This window comes from Lagenorhynchus albirostris, chromosome X (genome assembly GCF_949774975.1).
Source record: "Lagenorhynchus albirostris chromosome X, mLagAlb1.1, whole genome shotgun sequence".
Taxonomy (NCBI): Eukaryota; Metazoa; Chordata; class Mammalia; order Artiodactyla; family Delphinidae; genus Lagenorhynchus; species Lagenorhynchus albirostris.
In genome coordinates this window covers 117,857,783-117,872,661 of record NC_083116.1, presented here as the reverse complement: position 1 = coordinate 117,872,661, position 14,879 = coordinate 117,857,783, and the positions used below count along the sequence as shown (strand labels likewise).

The following is a 14,879-nucleotide window of genomic DNA, read 5'->3' as shown; positions in this document are numbered from 1 at the left end:
ACATGCCGTGGAGCGGCTGGGCCCGTGAGCCGTGGCCGCTGAGCCTGCGCGTCTGGAGCCTGTGCTCCGCAATGGGAGAGGCCACAACAGTGAGAGGCCCGCGTATCGCAAAAAAAAAACCCAAAAAAAAACACAAGGATTTATTGCGTAGCACAGGGAACTCTTTTCAGTATTTTGTAATAACCTATAATGGAAAAGAATCTGAAGAAAAAAATATGAAACTGAATCATTGTGTTGTATAACCGAAACTAACATAATATTGTAAATCAACCATCCTTCAATAAAAAATAAATAAAATAAAATCAGGGGAAAAATTGCTTCAAACCCTAATTCTTCTGCATACAAGCGGAAAGATTTAGGGCAGGTTATTTACCTTCCTTGTGCTCAGTTCCCTCATCTGTAATATGGGGATATTAATAGTAACTAGCTTATAGGGTTTGAAGCTTAAATGAAATAAGGCATGGAAAGAACTTAGCACAATGCCCGACATAGAGTAAGACCTCAGTAAATGTTAACTGCTGCAACCACTACTATTATTACTAGTCAGGCGATCGTGTGGCTGACTAGGTAGGGTGAACTGAGAAAGAACTTACATGATGTGAAAAATTACCATTTGAAGATGAATCATCTCGTAATTTCATGCTTCCCCCATTCTATAAGGGAGGGTGCTCTTCTGAGTAACCAGTTACCAGAGCGATGTCATCACCACTGGTGATGTCAGCCTTGCCTGGGTGGGTGTGGCTGTAACTCAGCTCAAGCCCCCAAGTATGGATCAGAGATGATGAAGCTGAGACCAGCTCAGAATACCTGGAAACACCATTACCCCAGGTGTGCCTCCTGAGGGCTCAGTGGGGACAGGTGAGCCCTTTGTGCCTCTGAGTAGGGCACCACTGAGGTGAGAGACTATGGTTTCTGTGACCAAACCAGCCTATACAGCCTGCCTGAATGGGTAGACCCCTGCTCCCTTGTCATGCCAGTTTGAGGCCCTAAGTCTAAAGAAGTTACAATAGTGTAGGTAGAAGTTGAGGTTTTTATTTGAAATTAAGGTTGTATGTATAATTATAAACCCTGTACCCTTATGGCTTTACAATATGCAAATTAGATGCAAAATATTTGGGTCACATGATGCCAGACACCAAGCTGAGAACAGATTTCATCTAAATGACTCTCATGATATATCCAGATAAAACAGTGAGTGATATTGAACAGTACACAGACATTTTTCCGACTCGTGGCTGGACAGTAGGTTTCATGTCCCTCAGGCTCATCAAGTGTCTACTAAGTGCCATGTCAAACTCACCATACTGCTGCAATGCAGCCCAGGGATAAGAAAGGAAGGTAAGAGTCTCTTATGGCTTTCTGGGTCTTTATATAGAGCAGTTACAACATGCTAGTGATTTGTCATACAAGCCCTGCTCGACAAAAGTTCCTATTAAGCTCAAATCTGCTTGCTGTAGCATTTGCTTTTAATGAGGCATTTTCTGCATAAAAATGCTAAAAATATTTTTCCCATTCATTATAATATGTTTTGTGGCTCATTAAGCTGGCTTTCTTGGCGGGGGGCGGGGGGAGAGAAGAATGTTAGGCATTTGCAGAAATGACATAAAAATATTACCCTTTGTCTTAATCTGCATAATTTTTAATAATGTCTAAATACCAAAATAAGACTATAGGAAAAAGCTTAAACTAATGAATAGCAATGAGTGTGCTTCGTTTTCCCAACAAACATTAATAAGAGGTCATACTTATGTAAATCAGAAAATTCACCCATCTCAATAATAGTATTTCTAAGTAATTTGGGGAAATTTTAACTGTTCCATTTGTTTGATTGAGTTTCGGTCACCAAGGTCATTGGAAGATTTCCATTCAAGTTGAATCCCTCAGACCTGGAGCTGACTCAGACTAGAACACTGTTCTATACATTAAGCTTTGTTTACAAAGGCTGTATACTGCTGCAAGAGAAAAGGCTGTAGGTATAGGGATAGGAAATTTGTAGCCAAATTGCTAGACAGATGCTTTCGTAAACAGCAACTCTTCTTTCCTTTACAAGACTTCAGTTAAACCATTTTTCTCCCTTTAAAAAAGCATTCATAATGAGATTCTGATATACACTCGTCCACAATTCTATAAACTGTTATACTGTACTTTGGTCATTAAAGACATGATCTGTGAAGCCAAACTGCCTGGAATTGAAGACCAAGCTCTACCATTTACGAGCTATGTGACCCTGGACAAGTTAACCATTTCAGTGTCTTGGGGATAATGAGAGATAGTACCTTATAAGTTTAAAACAAGGATTGAATGTGTTAATACATGTAAACAGTACCTGACACATAAAAAGCACTTAATATGTATTAGACATCATCATCATCATCATTATGATTAGGCAATCCAAGTCCCTGAGGTATCAGTGATATAGTGATAAGACCATGGGTCCAACTAGGCTTAAATCCCAGCTCTGTAAGCTGAAAATTCAAGGGGTGTCTCCTAATGAAAGCCCATATGGAAGTCCTCCCTCATCAAGGGTGGCAAAGGAGGTGATTTCAGGCCCAGATGGTTTCACAGAGGAATTCTACTAAACTTTCAAAGTCCAGATAATCTCAACGCTCTATAAGTTGTTTCAGCACATTGAAAATGAAGAACTTCTCCATTTCTTTTATGAAACTTTTCTGAAGGTTTGATACCTAAACCTGATAAAGACAGGAGGGGGGGAGGGGAGGGAGGGAGGGAAGGAAGGAAGGGAGGGAGGGAGGGAGGGAGGACAGACCAATATCAACTCATGATTATTGATGCAAAAATGCTAAATTAAATGTGAGCAAACAGAATACAATATCATACTGAGAAATTAATACACCATGACTAAATGGGATTTATTCCAGGAATGGAAGGTTGGTTCAATATTAGGAAATCTATTAGTATCATATACTATATTAATAGATCTAAAGGGGGAAAATCCATATGATTACTTCCATAGATGCTGGAAAGGCCTTAAATAAAATTCAAGACCTATTCTTTATAAAAAGACTTGAGAAAATAGGAATTCAATGGTACTTCATTAACAGGATAAAATATATATGCCTTAGTCCTAAAGCCAGTATCTAACTTAATGGGGAAACATTAGAGGCATTTCCATTAAAATCAGAAACAAGGCAAGGATACTCACTATCTGCTACTAATTAGCATTATATTAGAGGGATTAATCAATGCAGTTGGACAAAATAAATCAATTACAGGCATAAGAATTGGTAAAGAAGAAGTAAACCTGTATCTAGTTGCAAATGATGTGATACTATACCAGGAAAATTCTAGAGAATCAATTATAAAACTAATTTAAACAATAAAAGAATTCAGTAAGTAGCAGGATAAAAACACAAAAATCAATATCCTTCACTTACACAAAGGATAGACAATTAGAAGACCCAGTGTTATAGAAAACTCCATTTACAGCAATAACAAAGAAGATTAAATACTTAGGAATTAATTTATCACAAATGTGCAAAACCTATGTTAGGAAATTTGAAAGCATTCCTAAAAGACACAAAATTATACTTTCTCAAGTGGAAGGACACCCCTTGTTCTTGGATAGAATGATTCAGCACTATAAACAAGTCAGTTCTAAATAAATTTATAAGTTTAACACAATCCCAATAAAAATTACCAATAAGCTTTTTTAAAAATGGAGTTTGACCCATTGATACTAAAGTTCTTATGGAGAAATAAACATACAAGAACAGCCAAAGGGAATTTGGGCCAAGATGGCAGAGTAGAAAGACCCTGAGCTCACCTCCTCTCACAAGCACACCAAAACCACAACTATCTGCAGAACCATCTATGAAAAAGACCAAAACCTATCCGAAAAGATCTTTAACAACTAAGACATAAAGAAGGAACCACAACAAGATGGGCAGGAGGGGCAGACTTCTCATATAATCAAGTCCCATACCCCTAGATGAGTGACCCACAAACTGGAGAATAATTATATTGCAGGGGTTCTCCCACAGGAGAGTTCTGAGCCCCATATCAGGCTCCCCAGCCCAGGGGTCCTGCAATGCTCTGGGAAGATGAGCCACCAAAGCACTTGGCTTTGAAGGCCAATGGGGTTTAATTCCAGGAGTCCCAAAGGGCTGCAGAAAATAGAGACTTCACTTTATTTATCTGATTGCACCAGGTCTTAGTTGTGGCAAGCGGGCTCCTTCGTTGCGGCACACGGGCTCCGTAGTTGTGGCATGAGAACTCTTAGTTGCAGCATGCATGTGGGATCTAGTTCCCTGACCAGGGATCGAACCCAGGCCACCTGCATTGGCAGCATGGAGTCGTATCCACTGCACCACCAGGGAAGTCCCAGCACCACTTTTAAAGGGCGCACACAAAACCTCATGTGCACCAGGACCCAGGGCAAAAGCAGTAACTTCATAGGAGCCAGGGCCAGAACTACCTGCTGGTCTTGAAGAGTCTCCCAAAGAGGTGGGGGGCAGCTGTGGCTCACCCTGGGAACATAGACACTGGCAGCAGCCATATTTGGGAGCTTTTTCTACCCCATGGAGGCCAGTGCTGGTGGGTGCCATTAGCTCATTAGCACCAAGACCTGGCCCCACCCAACTGCCTGTAGGTACCAGTGCTGGGACAGCTCAAGCCAAATAACTAACTGGGTGGGGACACAGCCCCACCCATCAGCAGATAGGCTGCCTAAAGACTTCCTGAGCTCACAGCCACCTCTAGACATGGCCCTGCCCACCAGAGGGCCAAGACCCAGCTCCGCCCACCAGCTGGCAGGCACTGGCCTTCCCCTCCAGGAAGCCTGCACTAGCCACTAGACCAGCCTCACCCACCAGGGGACAGATACCAGATGCCAGAAACCCACAATCCCACAGCCTGCAGACCCAGCCAGCCAAAAGCAGGCCAGACCCAACCCTGGGACAAGCTGGGCCCCGGCCCTGCCCACTAGCAGGCCAACACAAGTTTTGGGACACCCCAAACCTCATACCCAATTGTGTCAGGAACTGGCCCCTCCTACCCATCAGTGATCTGACAGCACTCTGGGATCCCTGGACCCTGCAGCCAGTCTCCAGGACCAGGCTCTGCCTACCAGTAGTCCAGCACTAACCCCAGGACCTGGCTTCACCCACCACTGGCAGGGGAGAATAGCTCCTGAGTCTTCTGGACCCTGATTCCTCCCACCAGTGAGCCAGCACTAGCCCCAGGGCCCCCTGGGGTTCTGCAGTCAGCCACCTCATGACCAGGCCCACCAACCAGCAGCATCCACACAAGGCAGGGCCTGGCAACCAATCACACTAGAGGCCGACCAGGCCTACCAGACCACCCAGACAGTCAGCCCACCACAACAGAAGGACCCACGCAGCCCTCTTAGGGGGAATCCCTAGAGCATGCAGCTTGGGTGACGAGAGGGGAGTGTGCTGCAGGGATGCATAGGACTTGTCCTACAGAAGGCCACTTCTCCAAGGTTGAGAAACATAACTAACCTACTACATACATAAAAATGCCAACAGCAACTTAAACTAAATGAGGTGGCAGAGGAACATGTTCCAGATGAAGGAACAAGAAAAAACCCCAGGGCTTCCCTGGTGGTGCAGTGGTTGAGAGTCTGCCTGCCGATGCAAGGGACACGGGTTCGGACCCCGATCTGGGAAATCCCACATGCCGCGGAGCAGCTGGGCCCGTGAGCCATGGCCGCTGAGCCTGCGTGTCCGGAGCCTGTGCTCTGCAACGGGAGAGGCCACAACAGTGAGAGGCCCGCGTACCGCAAAAAAAAAGAAAAAACCCCAGAAAGAACTAAGGGAAGTGGAGATAGGCATTCTACCTGAGAAAGAATTCCGAGTAATGATTGTAAAGATGATTAAAGAACTCGGGATAAGAATGGATGCATAAAACAAGTTAGAAGTTTTCAACAAAGAGTTAGAAAATATAAAGAACAACAAAACAGAGATGAAGAATAACTGAAATGAAAAATACACCAGAAGGAATCAATAGTAGACTAAATGATATTGAGGAACAGATCAGTGAGCTGGAAGACAGAGTAGTGGAAATCACTGCCACTGAACAGAAAAAAAGAAAAAAGAATAAAAAGAAATGAGGACAGTTTTAGAGACCTCTGGGACAACATCAAGCATACTAAAATTCACATTAAGTTCCAGCAGGAGAAGAGAGAGGAAAAGAGCCTGAGAACATATTTGAAAACCTAGTAGCTGAAAAATTCCCTAACCTGGGAAAGGAAACAGTCACCTAAGTCTAGGAAGCGCAGAGTCCCATACAGTAGAACCCAAAGAGGAACACACCAAGACACATTGTAATTAAAATGACAAAAATTAAAGATAAAGAGAGAATATTAAAAGCAGCAAGGGAAAAACAACAAGTAACATACGAGGGAACTCCCAAAAGGCCATCAGCTGATTTTTCAGCAGAAACTCTGCAGGCCAGGAGGGAATGGCACAATATATTCAAAGTGATGAAACAGAAAAACCTACAACCAAGCATACTCTACCCAGCAAGGCTCTCCTTCAGATTTGATGGAGATCAAATGCTTTACAGACAAGCTAAAAAGAGTTCAGCACCACCAAACCAGCTTTACAACAAATGTTAAAGGAACTTCTCTAGGCGAAAAAAGAAAAGGCCACAATTAGAAACAAGAAAATTACAAAATGAAACAGCTCACCAGTAAACGCAAACATACAGTAAAGGTAGGTAATCATCCACACACAAAGCTAGTAGGGAGGTTAAAGACAAAAGTAATAAAATCATCTATATCCACAATAAGCAGTTAAGGGATACACAAAATAATTACATATAAAATATGATATCAAAAATAGTAATCGTGGGAATTCCCTGGTGGTCTAGTGGTTAGGACTCTGCACTTCTAATGCAGGGGGCACAGGTTCGATCCCTGGTTGGGGAGCTAAGATTCCACAAGCCTTGTGGCCAAAAGAAAAAAAAAAAGTAATCATGAGGGGAGGAGAATACAAATGCAGGGTCTTTAAAATTTATTTGAAATTAAGAGATAAGCAACTTAAAACAATCACACACACACACACACACACACACATATATAGACTGCTATACAAAAACCTCATGGTATCTGCAAACCAAAAATCTGTAATAGATATACACACAAAAAAAGAAAAAGGAATCCAAACATAATGCTAAAGACAGTCATCAAATCACAAGAGAAGAGAGCAAAAGAAGAAAAGAAGACCTATAAAAACAAATCCAAAGCAACAAAATGGCAATAAGAACATATATATCAATAATTACCTTAAATGTAAAGGGACTAAATTATCCAACCAAAAGACACAGAGTGGCTGAATGGATACAAAAACAAGACCTGTATATATGCTGCAACAAGAGCCTCACTTCAGATCTAGAGACACACACAGACTAAAAGTTAGAGAATGTAAAAAGGTATTCCATGCAAGTGGAAATCAAAAGAAAGTCAGCATAGCAATAAGTATATCACACAAAATAGACTTTAAAATAAAGGCCGTTACAAAAAAGGACACTACATAATGATCAAGGGATCAATCCAAGAAGATCTAACAATTGTAAATATATATGCACCCAACATAGGAGCACCTAAATATATAAAGCAAATATTTACAAACATAAAAGGAGAAATCGACAGTAACACAGTGATAGTAGAGGACACTAACACCCCACTCACATCAATGGACAGATCAGCCAGACAGAAAATCAATAAGGAAACTGGCCTTAAATGACATGTTAGACCAGACAAACTTAATTGATATACAGAGCATTCCATCCAAAAGCAGCAGAATACACTCTTTTCAAGTGCACACAGAACATGCTCCAGGATAGATCACACGCTAGGCCACAAAACAAGCCTTAGTAAATTTAAGAAAATTGAAATCTTCTCAAGCATCTTTTCTGACCAAAACGCTATGAGACTAGGTATCAACTACAAGAAAAAAACTGCAAAAAACACAAACACATGGAGGCTAAACAATATGCTACTAAACAACCAATGGCTAACTGAAGAAATCAAAGAGGAAATAAATACGTAGAGACAAATGACAATGAAAACACAACGATCCAAAACCTAAGGGACGCAGCAAAAGCAGTTCTAAGAAGGAAGTTTATAGCAATACAATCTTACCTCAGGAAACAAGTAAAATCTCAAATAAACAAGCTAACCTTATACTTAAAGCAACTAGAGAAAGAAGAACAAACAAAACCCAAAGTAAGTAGCAGGAAAGAAATCATAAACATCAGAGCAGAAATAAATGAAACAGAGACTAAAAAATAATAGAAAAGATCAATGAAAGTGAAAGCTGGCTCTCTGAAAAGACAAACAAAATTGACAAACCTTTAGCCAGACTCATCAAGAAAAAATGGGAGAGGGCCCATATCAATAAAATCAAAATTAAAAAGGAGAAGTTACAATCAACACCACAGAAATGCAAAGGATCATAAGAGACTACTATGAACAACTATATGCCAATAAAATGGACAACCTAGAAGAAATGGACAAACTCTTAGAAAGGTACACTATCCCAAGACTAAACCAGGAAGGAATAGAAAATATGAACAGACCAATTACCAGTAATGAAATTGAATCAGTAATTTAAAAACTCCCAAAAAACAAAAGTCCAGGACCAGATGGCTTCCCACGTGAACTCTACCAAACATTTAGAGAAGAGTTAAGACCCATGCTTCTCAAACTATTCCAAAAAACTGCAAGGGAAGGAGCACTTCCCAACTCATTCTATGAGGCCAGCATCACCCTGATACCAAAACCAGACAAAGATATCACGAAAAAAGAAAATTACAGGCCAATATCACTGATGAACATAGATGCAAAAATCCTCAATAAAATGTTAGCAAACCAAATCCAACACTACATTAAAAAGATCATACACCATGATCAAGTGGGATTTATCCGAGGGATGCAAGGATTTTTCAATATCTCCAAATCAATCATTGTAACACACTACATTAACAAATTGAAGAATAAAAGCCATATGATCATCCCAATAGATGCAGAAAAATCTTCTGATAAAGTTCAACATCCATTTATGATTAAAAAAAAAAAAAACTTCTCCAGAAAGTGGGCATAGAGGGAATATAACTCAACATAATAAAGGCCATACATGACAAACCCACAGCTAACATCGTACTCCGTGGTGAAAAGCTGAAAGCATTTCCTCTAAGATAAGGAACAAGACAAGGACGTTCACTCTTGCCACTTTTATTCAACATAGTTTTGGAAATACTAGCCATAGCAATCAGACAGGAAGAAGGAATTCAAATTGGAAAGGAAGAAGTAAAACTGTCACTGTTTGCAGATGACATGATACTATACATAGAAAATCCTAAAGATGCCACCAGAGAAGTACTGGAGCTCATCGACGAATTCGGTACAAAATTAAAGTACAGAAATCTGTTGCATTTCTATACACTAATAACGAACTATCAGAAAGAGAAATAAAGGAAACAATCCCACTTACCACTGCATCAAAAGGAATAAAATAACTAGGAGTAAACCTACCTAAGGAGGTAAAAGACCTGTACTTGGAAAACTGTAAGGCACTGATGAAAGAAATTGAAGACAACACAAACAGATGGAAAGATATAACATGTTTAGATTGGAAAAAGTGATATTGTTAAAAGGACCATACTACTGAAGGCAATCTACAGATTCACTGCAATCCCTATCAAAATACCAGTGGCATTTTTCAAAAAACTAGAAAAAATAATTTTAAGATTTATATGGAAACACAAAAGACCCTGGATAGTCAAAACAATCTTGAGAAAGAAGAACAGAGCTGGAGGAACCATGTTCTCAGACTTCAGACTATACTACAAGGCTGCAGTCATCAAAACAATGTGGTACTGGCACAAAAACAGACACACAGATCAAAGAAACAGAACAGAGAGCCCAGAAATAAACCCACACACTTATGATCAGTTAATCTATGACAAAGGAGGCAAAAATATACAATGGAGAAAACACAGTCTCTTCAGTAAGTGGTGCTGAGAAACCTGGACAGCTACATGTAAAAGAATGAAATTAGGGGGCTTCCCTGGTGGCGCAGTGGTTGAGAGGCCGCCTGCTGATGCAGGGGGCACGGGTTCGTGCCCTGGTCCGGGAAGATCCCACATGCTGTGGAGCAGCTAGGCCCGTGAGCCATGGCCGCTGAGCCTGCGCGTGCGGAGCCTGTGCTCCGCAACAGGAGAGGCCACAACAGTGAGAGGCCCGTGTACCGCAAAAAAAAAAAAAAAAAAGAATGAAATTAGAACATTCTCTAACATCATATACAAAAATAAACTCAAAATGGATTCAAGATTTAAATGTAAGACCAGATACTATAAAACTCCTAGAGGAAAACACGGGCAGAACAGTCTTTGACATAAATCACAGCAATATATTTTTTGATCCATCTCCTAAAGCAAAGGAAACAAAAGCAAAAATAAACAAATGGGACCTAATTAAACTTAAAAGCTTTTGCACAGCAAAGGAAGCCATCAACAAAATGAAAAGATAACCTACTGAATGGGAAATGATTACTTGCAAATGATAATGACCAATAAGGGGTTAATATCTAACAACTATAAACAGCTCATACAACTCAACATCAAAAAAGCAAACAACCTGATTACCAAATGGGCGGAAAACCTGAATAGACATTTTTCCAAGAGGAAATGCAGATGGCCAACAGGCACATGAAAAGATGCTCAACATCACTAATTATTAGAGAAATGGAAGTCAAAACTACAATGAGGTATCACCTCACACCGATAAGAATGCTATCATGAAAAAGTCTACAAATAATAAATGCAGGAGAGGGTGTGGAAAAAAGGGAACCCTCATACACTGTTGGTGGGGATGTAAATTGGTGCAGCCTCTGTGGAAAAACAGTATGGAGATTTCTCTAAAAACTAAAAGTAGAACTACCATATGACCCAGCAATTCCACTCCTGGGTATATATCCAAAAAATCCATAAACACTAATTCAGAAAGATACACACACCCCAGTATTCATAGCAGCATTATTTACAACTGCCAAGATACGGAAGCAACCTAAGTGTCATCAACAGAAGAATGGATAAAGAAGATGTGGTGTACATATATATGTATAATGGAATACTACTAGCCATAAAAAAATGAAATTTTGCTATTTGCAGCAACGTGGATGGACTTGGAAGGCTAAGTGAAATAAGGCAGACAGAGAAGGACAAATACTGTATGATATCACTTATATGTGGAATGTAAAAAATATTAATACAACAAACTAGTGAATAAAACAAAAAAAGAAGCAGACTCCGAGACAGAGAGATCAAACTAGTGGTTACCATGGGGAAAGGGGAGGGGGGAGGGGTAATATAGAGGTGGGTGGGAAAAAAAGGTTATTATGGGATTATATGAAATCATGTGTATGAAACTTTTGAAAACTGTAAACCTCTATAGTATTTTAAGACTCATTCAATTAAAAAAATAGTCTATTAAATTAAAAAAATAGCCAGAAAAACACTGAAAAAGGAAACCCATAAGGGGGGATTAGCCCTAACAGATATTAAAATATTTTTAAAGCCTTTATAATTACAACCGTGTGGTACTGGCACAAATACACCAGCAGGACAGAATACAAAGGCCAGAAACGGACCCAAGTATATATGAAAACATCTGGTAACTGTGGTATCTCTAAACACTGAGTCAAAAAGATGGAGGGGTGTTTTTTTGTTTTGTTTTTTCTGTTTATTGTTTGCGGTACGTGGGCCTTTCACTGTTGTGGCTTTTTTTTTTTTAATGATGCTGGAACAACTGGGTAGCCACTTGTTGAAGAAAAACATTTTATCAGAGTTTCTCAACCTCGACACTATTGACATTTTGAGTCGGATCATTCTTTGCTGTGGGAGGCTGTCCTGTGCACTGCAGGATGTTTAGCAGCATCCTTGGCCTCTACCCACTAGATGTCAGCATTCTTCCCTCTAGTTTTGACAACCCAAAATGTCTCCTGACATTGCTACACGTCCCCTGGGGGGACAAAATCGCCCCTGGTTGAGAACCATTTAATTAGAGCCATACTTCGCACCATACACAAGATTAAACTCCAAAGGGATCAGAGACCTAAACATTAAAAAATGCAACCATACAAGTACTGAAAGAAAATAGGGGTGAATTATTCTTTGACCTCAGTCTAGGAAATGGCTCTCTAACTCTGACTCAAAATAGAGGCAATAAAAGAGAATATTGATAAATTTGAACATTCAATGTTTCTGCATGCTCAAACACCACTAACAAAGTCAAATGACAACTAAAAACTGAGAGAAAATATGCGCAACATATACCACAGAAAGACTGAATCAGGAAGAAACAGAAAATATGAACAGACCAATCACAAGCACTGAAATTGAAACTGTGATTAAAAATCTTCCAACAGGGCTTCCCTGGTGGCACAGTGGTTGAGAGTCCGCCTGCCGATGCAGGGGATACGGGTTTGTGCCCCTGTCTGGGAAGATCCCACATGCCGCGGAGCGGCTAGGCCCGGGAGCCATGGCCACTGAGCCTGCGCGTCCGGAGCCTGTGCTCCGTAACGGGAGAGGCCACAACAGTGAGAGGTCCGCGTACCAAAAAAAAAAAAAAAAAAATCTTCCAACAAACAAAAGCCCAGGACCAGATGGCTTCACAGGTGAATTCTATCAAACATTTAGAGAAGAGCTAACAACTATCCTTCTCAAACTCTTCCAAAATATAGCAGAGGGAGGAACACGCCCAAACTCATTCTATGAGGCCACCATCACCCTGATACCAAAACCAGACAAAGATGTCACAAAGAAAGAAAACTACAGGCCAATATCACTGATGAACATAGATGCAAAAATCCTCAGCAAAATACTAGCAAACAGAATCCAACAGCACATTAAAAGGATCATACACCACGGTCAAGTGGGGTTTATTCCAGGAATGCAAGGATTCTTCAGTATACGCAAATCAATCAACGTGATACACCATAGTAACAAACTGAAGGACAGACCATATGGTCATCTCAACAGATGCAGAGAAAGCTTTCGACAAAATTCAACACCCACTTATGATAAAAACCCTGCAGAAAGCAGGCATAGAGGGAACTTTCCTCAACATAATAAAGGCCATATATGACAAACCCACAGCCAACATCGTCCTCAATGGTGAAAAACTGAAACCATTTCCACTAAGATCAGGAACAAGACAAGGTTGCCCACTCTCACCACTCTTATTCAACACAGTTTTGGAAGTTTCAGCCACAGCAATCAGAGAAGAAACAGAAATAAAAGGAATCCAAATCGGAAAAGAAGAAGCAAAGCTGTCACTGTTTGCAGATGACATGATACTATACATAGAGAATCCTAAAGATGCTACCAGAAAACTACTAGAGCTAATCAATGAATTTGGTAAAGTTGCAGGATACAAAATTAATGCACAGAAATCTCTGGCATTCCTATACACTAATGATGAAAAATCTGAAAGTGAAATTAAGAAAACACTCCCATTTACCATTGCAACAAAAAGAATAAAAAATACAGGAATAAGCCTACCTAAGGAGACAAAAGACCTGTATGCAGAAAATTATAAGATGCTGATGAAAGAAATTAAAGATGATACAAATAGATGGAGAGATATACCATGCTCTTGGACTGGAAGAATCAACATTGTGAAAATGACTCTACTACACAAAGCAAACTACAGATTCAATGCAATCCCTATCAAACTACCACTGGCATTTTTCACAGAACTAGGACAAAAAATTTCACAATTTGTATGGAAACACAAAAGACCCCGAAGAGCCAAAGCAATCTTGAGAACGAAAAATGGAGCTGGAGGAATCAGGCTCCCTGACTTCAGACTATACTACAAAGCTACAGTAATCAAGACAGTATGGTACTGGCACAAAAACAGAAATATAGATCAGGGCTTCCCTGGTGGCGCAGTGGTTGAGAGTCCGCCTGCCGATGCAGGGGACACGGGTTCGTGCCCCGGTCCGGGAAGATCCCACGTGCTGTGGAGCGGCTAGGCCCGTGAGCCATGGCCGCTGAGCCTGCGCGTCCAGAGCCTGTGCTCCGCAACGGGAGAGCCCACAACAGTGAGAGGCCCATATACCACAAAAAAAAAAAAAAAAGAAATATAGATCAATGGAACAGGATAGAAAGCCCAGAGATAAACCCACGCACATATGGTCACCTTATCTTTGATAAAGGAGGCAAGAATATACAGTGGAGAAAAGACAGCCTCTTCAATAAGTGGTGCTGGGAAAACTGGACAGGTACATGTAAAAGTATGAGATTAGAACACTCCCTAACACCATACACAAAAATAAACTCAAAATGGATTAAAGACCTAAATGCAAGGCCAGACACTATCAAACTCTTAGAGGAAAACATAGGCAGAACACTCTATGACATAAATCACAGCAAGATCCTTTCTGACCCACCTCCTAGAGAAATGGAAATAAAAACAAAAATAAACAAATGGGACCTAATGAAACTTCAAAGCTTTTGCACAGCAAAGGAAACCATAAACAAGGCCAAAAGACAACCCTCAGAATGGGAGGAAATATTTGCAAATGAAGCAACTGACAAAGGGTTAATCTCCAAAATTTAATAGCAGCTCATGCAGCTCAATATCAAAAAAACCAAGCAACCCAATCCAAAAATGGGCAGAAGACCTAAATAGACATTTCTCCAAAGAAGATACACAGACGGCCAACGAACACATGAAAGGATGCTCAACATCACTAATCATTAGAGAAATGCAAATCAAAACTACAATGAGGTATCACCTCACACCGGTCAGAATGGCCATCATCAAAAAATCTAGAAACAATAAATGCCAGAGAGGGTGTGGAGAAAAGGGAACACTCTTGCACTGCTGG

General features: G+C 40.5%; 1 protein-coding gene, 1 long non-coding RNA gene and 1 other non-coding gene across 4 annotated transcripts in view; 2 read left to right on the top strand and 1 right to left on the bottom strand.

Moving 5' to 3' along the window:
• LOC132513748 (uncharacterized) overlaps positions 1 to 14,879 on the bottom strand; it is an 84,527-nt gene that overhangs the window by 34,851 nt on the left and 34,797 nt on the right. The gene's annotated exons all lie outside the window — the stretch shown is intronic.
• NHS (NHS actin remodeling regulator) overlaps positions 1 to 14,879 on the top strand; it is a 348,976-nt gene that overhangs the window by 302,477 nt on the left and 31,620 nt on the right. The gene's annotated exons all lie outside the window — the stretch shown is intronic.
• TRNAR-UCU (transfer RNA arginine (anticodon UCU)) lies at positions 6,838 to 6,910 on the top strand. Its single transcript has one exon. It is a non-coding gene; the product is annotated as a tRNA-Arg (tRNA).